Source organism: Podarcis gaigeae (assembly GCF_964106915.1).
Source record: "Podarcis gaigeae genome assembly, chromosome: 1".
NCBI classification, from domain to species: Eukaryota; Metazoa; Chordata; class Lepidosauria; order Squamata; family Lacertidae; genus Podarcis; species Podarcis gaigeae.
The window spans coordinates 68,507,626-68,526,294 of record NC_139678.1 but is presented as its reverse complement, the minus strand read 5'-3'; the positions used below and the strand labels follow the sequence as shown (position 1 = coordinate 68,526,294).

General features: G+C 39.5%; 1 long non-coding RNA gene across 3 annotated transcripts in view; it reads left to right on the top strand.

The window, feature by feature from the left end:
• The window catches only part of LOC310838666, a 91,006-nt gene that overhangs the window by 48,949 nt on the left and 23,388 nt on the right, over positions 1-18,669 (top strand). For all 3 annotated transcript variants that reach the window (XR_014561107.1, XR_014561108.1, XR_014561109.1), the window contains one exon: positions 8,152-8,248. This is a non-coding gene — a long non-coding RNA (uncharacterized lncRNA). The remainder of the gene's footprint in view (positions 1-8,151; positions 8,249-18,669) is intronic.

Sequence of the window (18,669 nt, the reverse complement as noted above, 5' to 3'; positions counted from 1 at the left end):
AGGCTTCAGTCTATTGCCCCAACCTTTTTCTTCATCTGACCAGATTTTGATGGCCAATTTTCAGTCAGTGAGGACAACAGTCAACAGATTCACTCTGTGGAGCAACATGATTTTATTTGGCCAGACCCTCTGTATCATTATTATTTGGAATTGGCAACCTAAATATACCCTATATATATCAGTAAGAGTTGACCTTCAGATTTAATTTTTTAAAACATTATTGTTCTTTCTGAAAGCCAGCTCAGGAAAAATCCCAGTCTTCAGTCCTTTAATCTTTCTCTGCCTTCATGTACCAAGCAACACTTCCCACAACAAGCTCTGAAACTGGTCATACCAAAGATTCTCTGTCAGCAGGCCAGACTTTCTAACAACATCTCATTGTCATGCCTGTAAAAGCATAATGGCTCTTATCCAGAAATGCTCCCTTTGCTGAACAAATGATGGCACTTTCGATTCGGTTTCTGATGGTTGTAAGAGAACAAAAATTGCCTGGGTTCAATCTTCTCAATCCCCGGACAAGTGATCAGATCTGGCAGCACTTTGATTATCTTCCCAGCAGGAGAAATGGAGGGAAATCCTCACAATGTACTAGTGGAAAGGGTGCAACTTGTCCTGTTGTTTACACAAAAGATTGCCTCAGCCCTTATACCGTATATCCAATTGATATCTGCACGCTGTAGGTGAGAGCCTCCTGCAGATACCATCTTATCAGGATGTCTGTTCATGGCACCTACCATTTGGAATTCCTTACATTAAATATTTGGCACCGTATCTGCCGTCTTTTCAGTACGTACTGAATATTTTCCTCTTTCAGCCAGTCTTTTAAGTAGAGCTCTTTCCCAGTCTGCATCTGCACTGGAATTGTTTTTATTGTTTTGTCACTTGTTTGCTGCCCTAGGGCAGTATATAAATTTAATAAACAAACAAACAAATGAATAAAAAGTTTTTCAGATTGTGCTATGCCCCAGATTGTTCCTTCTTGATTTGAATTGCCCTCATGCATTCAGGAAGGGAGGAAAATAAGGGCACAATCAATGCACAATCTCCTGTGTCTACAAACTGATCACTATTGATCAGAGAAAACTTTGAATCGGGCCCAAGGTTTCATCTGAATCGGGCCCAAGATGTTGAATTCCGTGCCTGCCCTAGTTAGAACAAAAAGGAAACTTTAAAAATTACAATCACAAAAGGTTACAGCTCTTCCAATTTAACTTTTATTGCTTTTTTCAAAATGAGTAAATGATTTAATAGAATTAATTTTGGCAATGAAAGCATCTGAGTCACACCATTCACACTTTCCCCTCATTTGAGCTTTATGAGGAATGAGGTTTTTCATTTGTGATCTAATTATGGTGGTTCATTGTTTAATATGCTCCAGTGGCTAATTTTGACTACCTTGTCTATATTTCTAAAAGAACACAGCATAGAAGGGGAAATTGGAGATTACTGTGGTTTTTAACACTGGAACTTACACCTCTAGGAGACAGGGCATTGAGAGACATACCAATCAATCCTTCAGTGGTTTGTAAAATAGAATGTAAAATAAGACACCCAGCACAGTACTCTGAAAGCAAATTACATTCTCCAGTCAGAAAATAAATGATTTGTTTTTCCTCACATCTATGTGATTCATCCAGAATTTACATTTAGAGTCTCTCCTTTTCTTTTTTTCTCTTACGGCAATTTAAATACTAAATCATTCATGTGTTGCATATTTCATGGTCTTGTTGATTGTCCTGGATTTTATGCTATAAGTGTGTTCACTTGACAGAAATAATAGGAATATTGTACTGGTAATTATGTTGTTGCTAATAATGTTGATTTTATGTAATTGTTTGAAACAGCCCCAAGTCTCTCTCTAATGTAGCTACAGAGTTACAAGTTCAGGATCACTCCATTCCTGTCTGCCTGTTTGATCTCGTCTCCTAACTTACTTCAGAGTTTTGAGGAGTCTTCCTGCAAAGAAAGACAAGCCCATGCCATGTCAGAGAAAAAGAAGTATGAAAGTGTTTCTTTCCTTCTTGATTTAATATAACTACCACTAATTATGAAAGCATAAGTTAGAAAATAATAGTTGCATATTTGTTTCCTCTGATGGACACAAAGCTTATCAAGATGCTTTTATGATACTTTTTTCCCCTCAGGGGAAAAAAGATAAGATTGCTTGTGGCATATGCCTAATCTCTTACAGCATCATTGTAAAATATATAATAATATAGATAACTGTATCTTGCTTAAAACATCCTTCTGTAATGGTTAGCAGCCTCCTTGTTTTTCTAGAACTCTCTGCAAGCTAAACTTGTTCAGGCAAACTTGTTTACAGTAAAGTCATTTTAATAAATGCTTACCTTGCCGTGAACACTTCTCTCCATCTTCTTGGATCCTTGAAGAAACTTTCCTGAATTGATATATATATTTTATATTTACCATATTTGCGTGCCTTTTTTCTACGAAATTCAGTGAGATTCATAATTGTTTTCTACTGAGCTCCATAGGTGAATTTAAATTTTGAACCTAGATTTCCAAAGTCCAGTATTCTACCCAGAATATATATATTTAAATACATTAATAAAACAATACAATGAAATAGGCTGTGCAATTATGTTCAGATGACTTCTTCATTTTTCATAAAAACCCCCACATTAATACTTACAGTATTTTGGCAAATATGTGGTGCCTGAAAAAAACCCACAAAACAGTTCTCTGAATGGATTCTGCATTTTTCACATCAGTGTAGCTTGTATCGGTGAAGTGTTCTGCTTTTAGACCACTCCAGCAATATAAGATTTCCCTAGCATCTGAACTGACAGCTAGCCATTTGGATTCAATGCTGTGGTGTTTTAAAGTTTGTGTTATACACAGTTAGAGTATACTTATACACCTTTTTCTATTCAATGCTGGTAGGTTCTGAGTCAGATTTGTATTAAAAAAGATTCATGGATGGGAACAGTTAGGAAAACCACAAATTGCTTTCATGTCTGAGTCGAAATAACACGCTTATAACTTTAGTGATAGGATTTTATTTTTTTAATGAGAAAGTGCAGAAGGTTGACTAGAATCACCTTAATTGCTTTAGTTTAATGGTATATTTACTTCGAAATTAGTTTAATTTTAATATATACGTTAGCAGAATAACTAATGGTGGGTAGGACAAAGGCCAAATCATTATGCATTATCATGTCCTACAAAGTTCAGTGAACTCTGTTAATTCATAAGGGTGCGACACATGTTTACAGAGCCATGAATCTATAATCAGTAAATACCATGGGTTAGCACTATGTAATGGGGACGCAGGTGGCACTGTGGGTTAAAGCCTCAGCGCCTAGGACTTGCCGATCGAAAGGTCGGCGGTTCGAATCCCTGCGGCGGGGTGCGCTCCCGCTGCTCGGTCCCAGCACCTGCCAACCTAGCAGTTCGAAAGCACCTCCGGGTGCAAGTAGATAAATAGGGACCGCTTACCAACGGGAAGGTAAACGGCGTTTCCGTGTGCGGCTCTGGCTCGCCAGAGCAGCGATGTCACGCTGGCCACGTGACCCGGAAGTGTCTCCGGACAGCGCTGGCCCCTGGCCTCTTAAGTGAGATGGGCGCACAACCCCAGAGTCTGTCAAGACTGGCCCGTACGGGCAGGGGTACCTTTACCTTTACCTTTTAGCACTATGTAAACACTGCTTCTGTGCAATGTTGTTCATGGCAAAATTGTCACTCTGAATTTCATTAGCAATTTTCCTTTAATCATCAATTTCACGGGCATAAATGAGAAGAGAGTTATAAATCATTTTGAATGCAGAAAGTTGCTAAAGAAATGAGGAAGTATTATCAGTAATTACCTTTGGTTGTGTACAATCAAATAATGAAAATTTCTATACTCCAAAGTGATGGTGGCTATGAGAAGGATTTTGTATCATTTTAGGATCTATGAATTGAAACGTGTCCTGTTGGGTTAAACTGGACTTGCTTTCAGATAGTTGCATGCAGGATTATAACCTTAATATAACCACTCCTATCTCTGACTGCAAGATTATAGGCATGGGTGCCAGCTATGCAGGGCCCTGGGTGCCCTAGCACCCACAAATTTCTAAATGAAGGGGCTGCCCCCCCGATTTCCCTTGCGGCATGCCCCCACGATGTATCCTCGCGGGCGTGCTGACATCACACATGCACACATGCCTTGGGTACCAGCTGTCGCAGGGGCAAGGTGGCACGTCTGATTCCAGGGGTTCCAGGCACTTACCCAGGGTTTTATTTCCTCAGAATAAGGAACAGCGGAGACTCTGGTGTCTTTATGATATATTATTTATTTGCTCATATATACAACCTGAGCCTACAATGGAGGGGCTCACGGCATCAACACCCTAGGGAGGTTTTACTTTTCCAATAGCTGCAGCCTTGGATTCCAGCAGAAATCAAGCATGGCTCTGTCGCCCTCTTTTAAATTTTTTTTTTTTAATTAATTTTCCATCAAAAAAGAATACATATCACACCACATTACAACTTTCACAAATTTTCTCATTTTTTGGACTTCCTTCAGCCTATCTGACAATCATCTGAATTTAACTTTTTTTTTAATTACACATTTCCTGAATTTGCTATTGCCTTTTAACATACCCTTCCACATTTTGTTTTTCTTTTTTGCAATATTTCTTAGACTTTTACAGAGCTTCTTTAAATGCCACTAACGTTATTTCTTTTTCACTTATACATTCCAAATATTCAACAAACTTTCCCCAGTCCTCGATGAACTTTTGATCTCGTAGATATCTAATCTTCTCTGTCAGTTTATCAAGTTCTGCATAGTCCATCAGCTTCATTCTCCACTCCTCCAATGTTGGTAATTGTTCCTGTTTCCATTTCTGGGCCAGTAATATTCTTGCCGCTGTTACTGCATATTGGAAAAGTTTACAAACCTTTTTATTTATCTCATTTCCTATAACTCCTAAGAGAAAAGCCTCTGGTTTCTTAACAAATGTATATTTCAGCATTTTTCCCAATTCATTATATATCACCTCCCAGAAGCTCTTCACTTTCTTACATTCCCACCACATATGATAAAATGTACCATCCTTTTCTTTACATTTCGAACACTTCTTACATGTTTTATACATTTTTGCAAGTTTTACCGGTGTAATATACCATCTATAAATCATTTTCACAACATTTTCCTTTAATGTAGTACATGCAGTAAATTTGATATTTATCCAATCATTAAATTGTATATTATGTCCAAAATTTCTGGCCCATTGTATCATAACTGATTTAACTTCTTCATCCTTTGTATGCCATTCCAGCAGTATCTTGTACATTTTAGATAAAATTTTATATTCATTATTTATTATTTCTGTTTGAAATTTTGAATCTTTCTCTACAAAACCATATTACTTAAGGTCTATTTTAAACATTTCATTTATTTGAAAATAATGCAACCAATCATATACAAACTCTTTTACTTCTTCATAGCGTTTCATTTTCCATTTCCCCCCTTCTTTAACAATCAAATTTCCATATGTAATCCAGTTCCCTCTCATATTGATTTTTTTAACACTCATAACCTCTAGTGGAGATAACCAGTGTGGAGTTTTTGGTTCAAGTAGGCTTTTATACCTATCCCATATTTCTATCAACGATCTTTGGAAAATGTGGTTCTCAAAACCTTTGTGGATTTTCTTCTTTTCAGACCATAAATATGCGTGCCACCCAAATTTGTTATCAAATCCTTCTATGTCTAACAACTCTGTATTTTCTAATTTTATCCATTCCTTTAACCAACAGAGACATGAAGCTTCATAGTATAATTTCAGGTCTGGCAGGGCGAAGCCTCCTCTTTCTTTAGCATCTGTTAATAACTTAAACTGAATTTTTGGCTTCTTACCCTGAAGCATGGCTCTGTCTCTCAGCTGCCCAGCTCACTTCTGGTTCCTAGCTCACACACTTCAACTCTGGCTTTTGTCTTTCTAATTACCAGAAACTTGAGGGAGCGGGGCCCAACCACTGGCCCTCTGGCACAGAGCCACTTCCTTTGTTACCTTAATGATCCATACTTAGGCCATTACCCAAGAACTTGCCTGGCTATTCCAGCAATTGAATCCTTGTTGGATCCAGGAATTAGAAGGCACTCAGGCATACAGCCCCTCCACCCAAACTCACAACAATGTACAATGGAAAATGGTGCTATCACATGCTTCAGGCTGTGTAGCATACCTTCTCTTATTTCTCCAGTGGAGTTAGAGATGTCTTATTTAATAATAATAATAATAATAATAATAATAATAATAATAATAATAAGTATACAACACCAACTGACTGTGTTGCTCCAGCCTCTCTGGGTGGCTTCCAACGTATATAAAAACATAATAAAACATTACATTAAAAAAAAAAAACTTTGCTATACGGTCTGCCTACAGATGTGTTCTAAAGGTTGTATAGTTACTTATCCCCTTGTCTTGGGAGTTGCATAACTGCATACCCTCCGATGAAATAGGGATGTCCTAAGGAAAAGTGGGACATTCTGGGATCAAATCAGAAACCAGGACCGTCCTTGGAAAATAGGGACATTTGAAGGGTCTGGGTGCAGTGATCTGCCTCCGCTCCCCTTCCTCTCTGCCTGCTGTGTGTGAAACAGCTGTGGATTTATTGGTGGTTTTGCAATTCATCAAGCCCTGCCAGTCTGGTGATGGAGGATTTTGGATTGCTTCCTAAAGTTGCAGTCCTGTGCACCCCTGCTGAATACCTTGTGCCTTTCCAGATGTCAATGGACTTTGACTATAGCTCAGAGGTGATGGCAGCCAAGGTTCAGCAACACTGGGAGGGGGCACAGACTTTGCACACCTCTTCGGACACATGCCCCATTGAGCTTAATGGCACTGCTGGATAGACATGCTTAGGACCGAGTGCTGGAAAACTGCTGGTGGAGAGACAGTGAGCCAGAACCTCTGTGGATTTTCATATGGAAGGACAGGTTTCTTCCTGAGTTTGTTTCAAAAGGGCTTTTGCTTTTCAGTAAGAGAGCCCCTATGAGCTTCTTGCATTTTGACAATTTGCTCTCATAATTCACATCTCTTTTACAGTAATGCTTGCTCAATTAATAGTAATTTTCTTATTTTTGAAATGAAATATATTCATCATGCCCCATATGCAAAGAGAAATGTTCCTTGGGCCGGCATGAGGGAATTTTTTTCCTTCATAAATGTTTCATCTACTTTATTAAGCCTCGTGCTTTTCGCACCTTGCCTGCATAAGAATTTTTTTATTTGAGAGATTTTTCTGCTATGAACTACAGAAAAGGAGATGCATTAGGCATAATTGCCAACTGGGTATTCACTCACAATCATTCCAAATGACTCTGTGGTCTCGCTCATGGCCACTGGCAAAGCTTTAACAGCCGCAGAGAGAGGAAGGGACCAGCTTGAGCGAGCAAAACCTTCTTCCAATGCATGTTGACAGAAAAGAGAGCTTTGGAAACCAGCTGTAGAACGCATGTAGGAAATGTTGCACACAAACCCCTTTGAAAGAGGAATTACTCAAGAGCAGCTTTCGTTCAGTAAATGAAGCTTGTGCAAAAGCATGAGCTCTATTATACAGCAGGCGTAACGTTGAAATTACTTCATAAGATTCTGAAGCCTAGCTGTCTTCATTTTCATATTAGAGATGTATACATTCAAAGTCACTTGATACAGGCCTTCCTTGAATGTCCCCCTTCCTGATGCAGATGCTCTACACAGTACCACACCCCTTTGCACTTAGAGCATCTATCAGGATGATGGCTAGATTAGAAACCTTTCCCCATGGAATGGGAAGGACACAGTATTAGGGTGTATACATTCCAGACATTCAAAGCACCTCCTCCAGAATCCTCTTACCTGTAGTTTACCCCTCACTGAACTACAATTCCAAGCACCTTTAACAAACTACGGTTCACAGGATTCTCAGGATAGGGATGTACTTTGGATGTGCTTTAAATTTATGGTGTGTATGCACCATACGTTGTCTAGCTCCAGTCTTCTGCTGGTCTTACTTTGCATCTAGTCCCGTTCATACAATTGCTGCAGAGATGGGAGCTTGAGCTGGGAATGTACTGTAAAATGGCTTTCCTACGTCCTTGCAAGTTCTTAGTATTCTCTAAGATGCTGCTAACAATAGCATCCATTGATTCTTTAGGTCTCATCTGCTCGCTTTCAAAAGGATATCCATTTCTGATGAATTGTTGAACTAGGAATCTTAGATCACCGGTGATGAGAATACTGCTGCCTAAAAGGTAAAGATGTTTTCCTCCTTCAGATTGCTATGGAGTATGGTTGCCAGCATGCAGCTTGTAGTATCTTCAAATATGCAGCTGAAGCAGGAGTTAAGAACCTTAGAAGACCCCTGTTGGAACAGATTGAAGGCCTATCTACTCCAGCATCCTGGTAGACTAATGGCTAAACAGAGGTCCATGGAAAGCCCAGAAGCAGGAAGTAATAGCCCACTCCCATGTTTGTTTCTTCAGCAACTGGTACCCAGAAGCATGCTGCCTCTTTTCATGGGGATAGCACAGAGCCATCTTGACAAGTTGCTACTGATAGCCTTTATTTATCTAACTCATTTTTAAAGATGTCCAGGTTGGTAGCTATCACCACATATTGTGATAGTGAATTCCATAATTCAATCATACACTGTTACCAAGGAGGACACACATTTATCTTAAATCTTCCCAATATATTAGCTATATGGAATAACTCTGGGTTCTGGTATCAGAGGGGGATAAAAACCTGTTTCTAATCACTTTCTCTATACCAGACAAAATGCTATAAAGATTTGTCACCTTTTCTCTAAATTAAAAAACCTCCAGATGGCATGACCGTTCTTCATGAAGGAGTTGCTCTAGCCCCACAATCATTTTGGCTGCTCTTTTGTCACACCTTTTCCAACCATTACAATGCACTTTTTGAGATGTGATAGCCAGAACTGTACACGGTATTCTCTGTGTGGTTGCACCATAGATTTGTAGAAAGGCACAACCATATTGGCAGTTTCCCAGTCAATCTAATTCTTAATAACTGCTGTTCACGTGAAATTCACTTCTTTTTTTCACAGCAGCCACACACTGGGTCGACATTTCCATTGAGTTATGCAGCATGATCCTATGATCCATTTTCTGGGTCTGCAAGCTGACACCCCTTCCCTGGATACGAGAAGTCATATATGAAAATGTTGAACAGCACAGGATGTAGAACAGAGCCCTGTGACACCCCACTCTAGTTTGACACAGAGCAATTAATGAACCATCGTTGGGTACAGATGGTCAATCAGCTGTTGATACACCCAACAGTAGTATTGTCCAGCCTACATCTTAGCATCATATTAAAGACAGCATTATGGGAGACTTTGTCAAATTTTATGCAACTTTAGTATATGCGTGTTTGTATACATTACTTGCCTTGAGAACTGAGAACCGCATTGTAAAATTTCAAAGAATGGCTGTGTTTCAGTTCAGGTGTTGTTTGGGAAAGTACATCCCTCTTTAACTGCAAATGGAAATGTATTTTACCCCCATCCCTAGACTGGTAACACAGCTGTTAGTTATCCTTACCAAGAAAGTTCACTTTACAGTTTATATTGTGAAAACCTTCCCCTTCCCAGCGCAGCTTTGCTTTAGCTTTTAGTCTAAATTCTGCACCTTGTAACCTTTTATTTGATTTCCCCCCATGCTTTATTGCTGGGGCCTTGGCTTTTAGTTACTCTCTTCTCCTGAATGAGATTGTACTGCTGCTTTCCGTTACCGTCGTATAGGTTTTTAATTCTGTTTTATTGGAGTGCTTTTACCATCTGTGAATCACCTTGAGCGATTCACTTAGATTTTTTTCTAGTAAAAAATAAAGGAAAAAAACCTTTGTTTGGTTGGGGGGTTTTTTTGGTCCTGTTTTGCAAACTTCTATGCATCTGTAACATTATGCCTTGTTTGGCACTAAATTAAAGGACATGGAAGATGGCCATATTAAGTTATATTCTAGCATTTCATATCTCTTATCTATCCTCTGCATGTCCTCACATAGTTCTGCAGAAGCTTATGTACGGACATTGAAATTCATACAATTCTGAATATTACTGTTCATGGTGATTCTGAATGTTAATGTTTACCAGTTGTTCTTAATCCCAACCTGTATCCATTCATCTCATAAATCTGGGGCATAATAGCAATTTGGTAGCTAGGCATTTAGAAGATTTGTTATGCTATAATCGGGAGGAAAGCAGCATTGGCATTAATGCTATGCATCTATTAAAGGAACACGAGAAGCAAGTCGTCTTCTTCTTCTTCTTCTTCTTCTTCTTCTTCTTCTTCTTCTTCTTCTTCTTCTTCTGGCCTAGAACATGGCCAGTTCAGTTAACCACTTGCCATATGATGAATCATAGAGCTGGAAAGGACCATGAGGGTCATATAGCCCCAACCCCATGAAATGAAGGCATCTCAGCTAGATCATACATGACAGATGACCATCCAACCTTGGTTTAAAAAGAGGCCACCTCCTCCTGAGGAAGTGGTGGTTACACTACTGGACAGCTCTTACTGTCAGAAAATTTAGTTGGAATCTCATTTCTTGAATCCATTGGTTTGGGTCCTTGCCTCCGGAGAAGGAGAACTTGCTCCATCCCCCATGTTATAGCCCTTTAGATATTTTTTTTAGGATTTTGACATTTTCAAAACTGCCTAGGATAGGAGCCTAGTGAAGGCCAGTGTTTGCACAAATGTGTTTTAATCATTGCAATAGGTAGCGTATACAGCATTCTTAGCATTAATCCAACCCTAAATTTGTTATTCAGATCAGATCAGCCCAAGTGCCTTTCAGTTTGTAGTGTGCTACCCTCATCCCCGGGTAGATACCTGTCTTCTCAGCCTTTCATAAAGTGTCGTGGATATGAATGGCATCAAATAACTAAGTAGTAAGTTACACAGCAAAGCAATGGCCAAAACCTACCAATGGTCTGTAATGTGACCTCCTACTGATTTACTCCATTCCATAGCACTGTTGCATTAATTGGTGACATTGCCATTAGAATTTCCGTATGACAATGAGAAAAAGGTGCTTTAGAGTTCTCTGTCTTCTTGCAGAATCTATGGATTCAGCTACATTAATCAAATTACAACATTATAAATGTGATATAATACTGTAACACCAGATGGCGCTCTTGTGAGCTTTACAATGGTTTTTAATGCAGCGTTTTCAGAGCATTTTTATTAGCTGTGTAGATCTAGCCTAGGTATCTTTGAAGACTGTGAAGAAGTTCATCCAGGGCTTTTTTTTCCAGCTGGAACTCATCGGAACTCAGTTCCTACACCTCTCAGGTGGCTGCCATTGCCATTATAAGAAAACAGGGTGGAGTTCATGGTGAGTTCTGGCACCTCTTTTTCTAGAAAAATAGTACAGGATTCATTCCATTACAACTGGAGCTGGATCCTATTAAGATATCATCCAGCTTGTCATCTTGTGGGACACATTCACTTTATGGACTTGTAAATAGTCAATTGTAAAGCAACCCCCCCCCCCCCCCCGTACTGAGTTACTGGACTATTTCAATACAGAATAAGGAACACACTCATTTGTCAGTCAATACAGTTTATTGAAGTGAAACAAAGAAGTTCATAGTATACGTAACTAAACCACCCTTTTAGTCTGACATGGGCATCTTGTGAAGGCACATGGGGAATCTTCTGGGAAATTAGAATGGCAAAAGAAGACCTGAAGAATGCCTGTCTGAAATGCAGTTTTAAAGGTAGAAATTGGGAAGGTTGTGTACCACAGAAAGAAAGGATGGAAGAAATTGAACAATTGCTCGGTAGATGCTATGAAAACCAGTTTCAGAAAAGAAAAGGAAGTTCACATCTGGCTCTCTATTCTCCTCACACGCTGCAGATTTACAATGCCATGAAATATAGATAAGGGAAGAGAGTTATACTCTCTTGTTAATGGCTGTTGCTTCTCAATAGGGAAGACAGGCCTCTTTTGGAAAAAATCGATGTGGGCTTCTTAACCTTCACTTCAGGCTTTGTTGTGCTGTGTGTCACGCTTCCAGAAATGATACCACCTTTAGTTTAGGGACAAATCTCTCCCTGCACAAATAGGAATAATCTTTAGAGGATTGCTTGGGAGGGTAGATACTAAGCACAGATCTATGATCCTCATCCATTTTTCAGATTATTAAAATTATTCAAGGGCCTGATACATGGAGCTTGTAAACCTATTCCACTTCAAAACATTTATACACCAAATCTGTCACTTTTATTGGTAAACACTAAGAGATAAAGGCATTGACGAATAGCAGTTTGGAAAAGAAACCAAAATATAGTAGTAAAATCCCTACCCTTGTTCTGAATTGCTGGAAGTTTGCTAAACTGTTTCTAAAACTTAGGCAGTGCCTAAATTAAAGTTTAGTACACTCATATTTTGACATGAAATATAACAGACAACATTTCCCAGGACAGATGATTCAGGTTCTTTTTATCTATATTATCTATTCTTTTTATTTATTTATCTATCTTAAAAATTAAGTTATGTACTAATTTTCATTTGTAAGTTGATACATCTCAAAGCAGTTCACAATATATATAAAACCATCAAAATCAATAAATAACAACAGCTAAAATATGCAGACAGTAATATCATTTCAGCAGCTACAGCAGCCAGAACAAAAAGCAGGCACACACCTCAGTATCAGCTGTCAGGAATGAGCCAGCTCCCAGTGAAGGCTTGCAGCCAACGGAAGAAAGCAGCCAGGAACAGAGAAAGTTAACTTTCATGCAGGGTGAACAGCAGCTAGTGCCAATTCCCCTGCCCCTTGGAATGCCGAGTGATAAGGGAATGGCTGAGAGCGGGTTGGAACCCAGCCAAAGCTCTTGGGAAGTTCAAACAGGTGAGAACAGAGATGGAAGTAGTTTGTCAGAAAGGGAGGAGGGGGGAGCTGATCCAATCCCTCTTCAGAGTTGGCTAAGGGGAGGGCTGTTAGACCGGAAACAAAGCAATAGACATAAGACGCGAAAGTTCTCCATTTTCTGTAGAAACCGGAAGCGATCTTCAGAAGGGTCATCTTGATTGATGATGTCTGAGGTTGTGTTAGCCCTCTGGAGCTATCTGTTTGTTTTGACAATAAATCATCCTTTTTAATTAACTACGCTTACTGTGTTATCAAGCTGGGAACCTGGAACCCTGACATCAACACTCATGAAACATGATGGCCAAAGAAAAAGGGGCAGGATTCAGCTAGTGAGTCCCATCAGTGGAAGCCCATGCAAGGGGATCCATTTGTGTAATGGGACTTCCCTCCACCCACCCTCCCAAATTGGCTGGGGAGGATCAAGAGACTCTCCAGATCCACACACAGTGGGAGGAGAGTGCGAATTGTTTCATCTGGCTAGTTGAAATGCTTGTCTTGATGAAACGACTGACATGGTGTGACACTGAATTCCTCTCAAGGTCTTTAACAGTCTTTAAAAACAAACTGCTGCTTGCCTGATCTCTATAGGAAGCTCAGTCCACAAAAAAGCTGGGATATCAATGTACAGTATATCCAGAAAATATAATCACACTCTCAGTTAAGTAGCAGGTGTTTTTCTGCTGCAGGAGTGGCTGACCTGTGGCCTTCCAGATGTGGGGCTACAACTCCCATAATCCCTGGCCACTGGCCATGCTGGCTGGGGCTGATGGAACTTGGGAGTCCAAGAAAATCTAGTGATTCACAGTTTATCCTTTTTTATTGCAGTTAAGCCTACAGACTTAGGCCCTTTCTCAAATGTATGGCTTCTGAAGGAGCCTGGCCAGCAGGGACATGGACCAGTGGGTGTGCTGCTGAGTCCCATTATGTATTCAGTGCACCTGTGAGATGGGTGTGTATGTACAGCTCTGTAGTCTTTCTTGACTGCTTTTTACCTTACAGCCGACTGAGTCCAGCTTCGATTCTCTGAACCTTGGAAACTTGCTGCACCTTCAGGCAAATAGGGGTATGGGCTATAATGGGTTGACCTGGTTTGTGAGTCGTCCTCTACTGATGGTACCTTCTTATAGAGGGCTCATAGCTTCTTGGAATGCAATGGCAAAGAATATATAAAAAAACCAACACCCCACAGTATCCCTGCTGTAAGATTCTTCATGAACTACCCAAGAAAATCTTAACTGCTTTGCAAATTCAGTAAAAATCTATAAAGTTTTAAGAAGTAGATGTTAGATTATGTGATGTGGCATATTTTGATTGAGTAGTTCTTCCAAATGTTTCTTGCTCATGCAAGATATATGAGACTGCAAACAGGAGGAGGAGGAAGAAGTTCAAAAATTAAGGAACATAGAAAAGGTCACCATAGTAAAGCTTACTACATCTTTCACAAAATAAATGAGATACTAAAATTCTGACACCTTAAATTTGATGCCAAAGATTGAAATAGAAGCCAGAAGGGAGCTGCCACTATGTAATAGCAATGAAAATTGGAAATTTGCTCAATGTACTTTAACAGCTTCACTCTAATTTGGGTTTTCATAGTAGTCAATGTCCATGGCCCCTAGTTGTGAGTACCAATGTACTGCATAAATGCTGTACCATGTTAAGGGTGCTCACAAGACCCCCAGCATGCATAGGTGTGTGTGCATTGTTGCAGGCAGGGCCAAGAGGCATGGTCCTGCTGTCCTCTCCAAACATTGGATGTTTATGTGGAGGGGGTGCAAGTGAAGAGACCCATCACATGTATGTGATAGCAGTATGTGTGTCAAGTTGTGTCGGCGTGCATGTGTGGGCCAGGACCAGTGGTGTTGTGAAGTACCACCATTGTGGCTAATACTTTGCATTCTCAGAGAAAAGTACCAAGATATGGTCTGAAGCTGCCGTGTTGCTGAAGCGAGGCTAACCAGGTCTGGATCTTGTCAGTGCCTTGATGGGAGCATCCCATTTCTGCCTAGGAGCCATAAGTAATGCTACCTTGGGTTCTGTGCTTGAAGAATGATGGATAACAAATATAATAAAATACACAACAACCCACCAAATAAGATAAACAGAGAAAAGGAAGGTTACATTAGCAGCATGCATGGCTAAGGGTTACACCGCCACTTTTTCTTTGAAAGATTCCAACAAAAATGTCACATAGTAGTAAACTCTTTATCAGGCTGGGTATTAAGTGAAAATGGGAGGGGAGAGGGAAACTGGCTTGGTATCGAATCCAACAATGTCTGCATTGGTCAAAAATGCATCTGGAGGTCTTCAGTTCCTTGAGAGATAGGGACCCCAGTAATCTATTTCAGTAGCTGGCCTAGACCAATGGTAGTCTAGAATAGGAAGAGCAGATGGGAAACCTAAATGAAATAATTATGTTCATTAAATATTTGTCACAAAACCTATGTGTTCTGTTAGTGATGGCAAGTAGGGTGTGCAGTTATTCAGTTATTCAGGTTATATTCCCCTCGACATCGAAGCATTAGACAGAAGTACTTGGACTTGGACATAAGATGACATTAGGTGGCTTATGAACCTAATATAACTGTGTTATCTGGAAGAAACAATAACCTTGACTTGCAGCCCAATTCTATGTTATGTTTCCTCAGAAGGATATCCTATGAGGTTCAGTAAGGCTTACTTCAAAACAAATGTCCTTAGGAGTGCAGTCTCATAGTGGTAAAATTATTCATAGTGGTATGAACACTCCAGCAGTATCATGAGCACAAATAATCATGAATGCATGCTTATGCATGTCTGGAGGGGCCCTTTATGGCCCTGAATAAGTTTCTCTTTAGCACAGCACTTGGTTTTACCTTCTAACTCGAGTGCAAATTTCATGGAGTTAGACTCTTGTTTTGTTTAAGGTGACGCCTAATATTGTTTCACTGATAACCTAGTAATTCTTTTGCAAGGCCATCAGAACTCCTATTTCATCACTGGAAATCAATGCTGTTTGAAAGCAGAGAGCTTGAATTGCCACGAGCAATTTCCCCAATTTTAAAGCTTTCCTCTTTTTGTTTTTTAGTAACCCCCCCCCCCCAGGTTATATTCTTGTGAGCTTAGCCTTTCTAATGATGGTGTCACCTCCACCATCCTCATCATAGAAGGAGTTGTAAGAAAAGCATTGGATTCGGTGAGATCTTGGTGTCCCTCTAAACCGAACCTCTGAGATCCATGCATCACAATTTTCATTTACAAATTCAATATTCACAAATCAGGCAGCCTTATTCAAAGTTTTGACTCAGTCCCCATTAAGATTAATCAGCCTCTTTTCCCAAGCTTGCCTTGAAAGATCCAGGGTGTTAGATAATCACCTGGAAACTCATTGCCTGCCATTATGTTACGCTAGTGTTATGAGACTAGGATGCTGAAAGGGAAAGGAGTAAAAGAGTAATCATCTTTGCAACACTGAAACAACTCATTAAGATCATGGGGAAAAGAAAGCAAAAGAACCAAAGCTAATAGCAAAATCCAGGTTGTCAAATGAAGTGTGTTTTTCATTTTAAAACCGTTAACGGGATTTCTGAAACTAGAAATGGCAGAGCGAAGTTGAATTCAGATAAAGTATCACATTTCCGTTTCTTGTAGTTTTTATTTCATGCCCCTTTTGCCTTTCTAATTGACACCTGGGCCCTGACAAATTGGGGCTGCTTCAGCTGAAAGCAATTTGCTTTTTAACCCTACCTAGCTATTGCAAACGGATTGGCTTTTGTGCGTATTACTCATGCATTAACAACCCACTGAAAGATGAACCTGTTAACCCTGAACAGAAACTTTTATACATAACTTGGCTGAGCATTCTGTCATGTGCCTCGCTGAAAGCAATAATACTGAATCATTTGTATCCACTCACATAAAAAGGGCAGGGAGTCTAGCAAATGGATGCTCTTGCAAACTCTGGCTGTAATCTTATAATGGAATATATACTACAGAAAGAACCACAACAGGAGGAAGTGTACTATGGCTGCTAAATTTTTCAAACTGATCTTTGCAAGAAACCTTCCTTTACCATTCTCTAAACATCGTTACAAATGCCAACAGAAATGAGTGGCTCACAGTAGAAAAATGAAAGGCAATGGATGCCCTCCTTTTACAGAAAAAAGCAGTGCTTTCAAGATGTTTTCTTATTACAGTGCAGGAAGAAAACCAGTTGCTGTCAAACCAAGTTGCAACGTGAAACAGAGCGCTCAGGGTCTTGCACTTTAAACATGACACATACCCAATTCATCTGCATTTTCAACTAATATGATAAGTGATTGTGTGCATCCTCCCCAGTTTTGCATAGGAGTCCGGTTGCAGCCAGGGTGAGAATTGTTACATAACGTTTTGCCTCAGAACAATTAAAGCAACAAAGATGGAGCCAGACACCACACATGCCTTATTTTCAAGGTACAGCTAGACACACATTGTTCAGTGTATAAAAATACTGTTGTGAGTTGTCCAAAACTGAGTAATTGGTTTGGGAAATGCAAAAGGCTGGAAGAGGTCTGCAGGCCAAAATTGATTACTGGGCCTCATTACAATTTGATTTTAATCTTACTCAATCTTGACCTTAATCTTCTTGTCAAGGAAATCTATTGACCAGACCATCTTTCTAGTGATAAATAGAGGCATTTTAATGGTTTTATTGTATTCTCTTAGTTTCTTCTTGTAAGCTATTGTGATGTGGCTTACGTAATGAGTGCCTGATCACTTTTTCCCCCTGCTTGTTAATTCATTTTCATTTGCTTCATTAGACTTTTTAAGTAGTGTTATTTGCCTTAGTGTGTGCCTGAGATAAATATTTTGTTCGATTCTGGTATATTTAGTCAGTTAAACACTAGCTTTTATTCAATGATAATCCTATTAAAGCAATAGGATTGGTAACAAGTAATGTGGCATGAAAAAGGAGTTGTAGTATAAAAATAATAAGTTAAACAGTTCTGGTATTTCTGTAGAAATCCAATTATCTACAATAGTTGAAAAATGATATCATCCATGCCATCCAGACGTATTTTGAAAGTCCTAGGAGAAAAGCTCCATTTGTGTATTGAGAAAAGAGTTAGGAGAAGTTCTACATGTAAAAAAAAAAAAGGAGTTAGGAGAAGTTCTTCAGAGGTTCTGGGTCTGCATAGGTGCAGCATTACTGCTAAGTGGGGGCTAACTGAGTTAAACTTTTGGGTCAGATGCTCAAAAGTCAAAACACCGACTCAGAAGTCATTGGAAAGCTGTCATTTTATATCCTTATTTTAGCTTTTTGGAGATAAGGCCATATGAGGTGGTAGTAAATTTTGTATATGTGTGGTTTCTTCCCCATCAAGAGAACCACTAGTAAGACTAAGGTACTACTATTGCTGAACAAACCTTGTTTAGATTCCCTGGACTGAGGCAATTACCAAACAGTCTCAAATGTAGCATTCTTGGGAAAGGTGGCAGCTTCAGTAATTCCTGAATGAAATGGAGCAAATTGAAATTCAGATATATTTACTTGGAAATGTGGTGGCAGCTATGAATGTTTATTATGTCAATTTAGACTGCTGCATCAGTGCTGCTTATTATTAGAGATGTTAGATCTGACCATAGTGACCTTTTGCTTTATTTATACCCAGATTGGAGTACTGCAATGTGCTCTGTGTAGGGCTGTCTCCTCAAAAACTGTCAGTTATTCAGAATGTGGCAGCCAGACTGTCAGCTGGAGCTGTTTTTTGGAATTGTGTTTCTCCTTTGTTAAAATAGCTATGCCAGTTT